The 3,784-nt window shown below is 36.4% G+C and overlaps 1 long non-coding RNA gene across 1 annotated transcript in view; it reads left to right on the top strand.

Moving 5' to 3' along the window:
* Positions 1 to 1,466: 1,466 nt before the first annotated feature.
* LOC106523915 (uncharacterized) overlaps positions 1,467 to 3,784 on the top strand; it is a 52,523-nt gene continuing 50,205 nt past the window's right edge. Inside the window, exon 1 of the long non-coding RNA XR_001310948.1 lies at positions 1,467 to 1,573. This is a non-coding gene — a long non-coding RNA (uncharacterized LOC106523915). The remainder of the gene's footprint in view (positions 1,574 to 3,784) is intronic.

The raw sequence follows: 3,784 nt of genomic DNA, 5'->3' as shown, positions 1-3,784 counted from the left end.
AAATATGGAAATGGATCAATGAATTCATTTTTCCTCTTTTTAATAAATCAAGATGTGATTTGATCYGTTCAGATGTGTTGGACTTTAAAGGRCCTGTGACATTAAATWTTTTGTAAYAAACATGAATGCATTTTTGAAAACAGAACATTARTAAAATACTGCAAAACAAATTTMACGCCCCTGAGATGAACATTTGTTGAGATATTCMCACGTGAAGAAACAGGAAGTGATGTCRGAGGGGAATGTCTGCACGTAAACAGAGTGTTGTTACAACAGCTGATAACACAGACTAGAGAAGAATCTGATGTTTCTTTAGATTATTTTGAGTCACTATCAAACACAGATGAAGAAGAGTTAAAGTTTAAATGATCTAATAAACAAAGACCAGAGAGTTAATTTTATTAATGAGTTCCYCTTTGATGTCACTTCCTGTTTCACTTTGGCTGAGCCAAATTTAAAAGAAAACAGGCCAGTTATGTGACAAAATGAATAAAATCATGTGTATCATGCCAGGTTTCTTATAAAAATGTTTTCTTTGAGTTTTTGTATTTGAAGTATGTGCATGTCTCAGGTACTTTAACATAAATAAACTGTTAAATGCAGACATGCATGTTTGTTTTTTGCTTTAAATATTTCCTAGAAACTCCAGAATAGTTTAGTTTCATGCTTTCRCACATTCAGTACTTCTAAATAATTAGTAAAACAATAAAGGTTGAAAAGATATCTCATAAAAAACAGGATGGTTTTTATTGAAACTGTGCATGTATAAATTCAACAACAGCTATACAGTTAATTTTTGCAGATTTTAAAGTAAAGTTTAGTGTGAAAGTTGCTGAGAATCCTCCACTTGATTCAACCCTGTCTGAAAACATCTCGTTAGTTAATCCTTCTTGAGAAAGAAATTATTTTATTTAGTTGAAGATTGCTGACTCAGCAAATCATCCAGTTAACATTCAGCRGAACGCCCGYGTGCCATTTTTGTTTMGTTTTATTTTGTAATRTYGTTTCTGTGTTTTCCTTCAACCTGTGTCCATGTTCAATGCATCAAATTAACATCTAGGCTCTCCTCTTTCAATTGACACCTGATTTGACCAACTGGGTTCAAGTATCGGCTGTCCAGAGCCAATAAAAAATGAGAAGTGACCAACTTCCGGTTTCCATCATCCTGGGTTTGATTGACTGTAGATTCAGCCAATCAGCTYCGAGCTTTGTTCTGATGTCGCAGCTGTGTAGCCAATCCCCGCACCTTTCATTTGTTGTATATATTGAGGGGGTGGGAACTTTGTTTCGAGGTAAATATGGAGTAGGTGGCCATATTTAGACAGTCCTGCTGTGCTACCGAAGGAAGCTACGCTCACAGGAAAACATTTTTTTCATCATTTTTTGGCCAGTTAGCTGACTAAACCTGCTGATAATATGAAAATATATTTGTTATTAAGTGTTTCGAGTGCTTCAAGACATGGAAGAGTGATTTTTGTGGCCAGGAGAAGTATTTTGTTTGGATAAAAACACTTCCGGTCGGCCATTTTGAATCGCTAATATCGTCATATTTGAGGATAAATATGCATCAAATGTAAGTAAAAAACAAATATTTTTTCACTGCTGGTGGTTTTATAAGCTGTGTGGACTTTTAATACTCTGAAAGAAATAAGGATATATTTGTTTATTCTTAGTTTGGCTGTTTATTGGTGGAAATTTGGCTGAATGGACTCAAGTTGGAGTAAATATTTCTGAATAATAATATATATATTTTAATTTAATCATGCTGTGAGTAAATATAGATGGTAAAATGTGTTTTGTGGGGGTTTTATCTTTAATTTGAGCCCAGAAAGTCTCTGTGTTGAAACATTTAGAAATTAGTGTTTTAGACAAACTGTACAGTCTGGACATGTTGTACAAGTGTACAAATATGCAAATGAGACATGCTGGATTGTACTATGTCTCAAATATTCATATTTTATGCTACTGTTACCAAATTTGAACTGGTAATAGTTGGGAATTAATATTTTACCCCAGTAAAAATTGTTTATTGATATCTCATTCCCTTCATGTTCTCTGATACTTCATTAATAAAAAAAATTACAAATTTAGGGAGAAAAATATCTTGATTTTTGTGTATTTTACTTCAATATATTAATCAGGGGTGCCCAAACTTATTACCTGAGAGGGCCAAAATGAAAATCTACCCAAGAGCTGCGGTCCAAATGCAATAATAGAGGAAACGCATACTGTATACTGCTTAAGTCTTTTTATGATGAAGCCAAGAGCCAGTGCAGTGGCCCACATTTTGTTTGTGTTTTTAATTCGAACACTTGCTCAGGCAGCAAAGCTTCATGGAACATTTCATATGTTGATAAAATATGAGTAGTCTTATAAATTTTTCAAATCTTCATGTGTGCTTAAATCTAATGTAAATATCTTCTTTGGTTTCTTGTATTTTATATTTAATCTTAATATAATTCAGCAGCAAAGTCGGCTATCTATACAGTCCTTTATTTAGTCATTGGGCCACTGGATGTAATTACTGTACATGGAAATACAATCTACAGAGGATGACAGGCAATTAAAAACTACTGGTGGGCCAAATCAAATGGCTTGGCGGGCCAATTTTGGCCCACAGGCCTCACTTTGGGCACCTCTGTACTAAATACTAGTTACAGTTACAAAGAATGACTGCTGAAGTTAAAAACTCTGATAATTAGCTTTAAAAAGAGACCAAGCTTGTGCAGTTCTTCATTAAATTTGTGTGCTTTTTAATGTGTTTTATGGTATTTTAGGCCCGAATGTTAAAAGTAAATTTTGATTGAATTAGAGTCTTTTTTTGTGTTTTTTTGAATCTTTTAAATAGGGATGACATAAAACGATGACTTTCTTGGAGTTTTGCTGAATTTTTCCTGCGGTTCTGGAGGTATTTTGCTAACAGACTGATGCTGTGTTGTGAATAACTCTTCGCTYCTGTCGTCTGTGCGATGTGTTAACGCCAGCTGCAGCCATCATACATGTGGCCTGTTTGTGTTAAAGCTCACATTAACACGTCTGAGCGCAGCGCTCCGTCCTGCCTGTCAGATCCCAGCATCGTCGCCGCCACACGTTTCAGATGCAAAGCAACAACAGTGCTGCAGTGTAATTGCTATTCAGCAAATATCTGAATGTGCCTCAGCTGCGGCGTGCACGCTCGTAAAACCCCCACCTCCTCGCTGGAACTGCTGCTCKGAGACAGACGGGAGGATTACTCTCCTGCTCTTATAGCCTGAGAATAAAACCAAAGAGTAATAAAAGTCATCTTTAAAAATTTCATGTGGGCTGAGAGAGAGTGGAGACTGTGGGAGGAGTGTGTGTCTGTGTGTGTGTGTGTGTGTTTGAATGGTAAATTATTCCGGTCATTAAGCTGCATCAGCACCTGTGTGTCACGGCTTTGTGCACCGACGGTGTAGAAGTGTGAATATGATGAGTTATAACATCACGTGTCGATGCATGAAGAAACATGTTTTATTGTGTGTGGCTCTGGGAGATTAGATTTTCTTTCGTTGTTGTTTATAATCTGCTCACCAAACATGATGTGTTTGTTTAGACACAACGTCAATGCTGCCTTCACAGATGTGATAGTTACTCACCAATGCACCCCCATACCATTAGAGAGGCTGGCTTTTGAACTTTGCGCTGAAAACAATCCAGACAGTGTTTTTTTTTTTGGCCCGGAGGACACCTCGTCCATGATTTCAAAAAACAATTTSAAATGTGTTTGTTCTTGGTGTGGGCGGAGTTTGCCCTAATCGTGATTGGT

Source organism: Austrofundulus limnaeus, unplaced genomic scaffold (genome assembly GCF_001266775.1).
Source record: "Austrofundulus limnaeus strain Quisiro unplaced genomic scaffold, Austrofundulus_limnaeus-1.0 Scaffold170, whole genome shotgun sequence".
Lineage (NCBI taxonomy): Eukaryota > Metazoa > Chordata > Actinopteri > Cyprinodontiformes > Rivulidae > Austrofundulus > Austrofundulus limnaeus.
The sequence above is the reverse complement of the archived record's forward strand: the minus strand, read 5'-3'. Positions and strand labels throughout refer to the sequence as shown.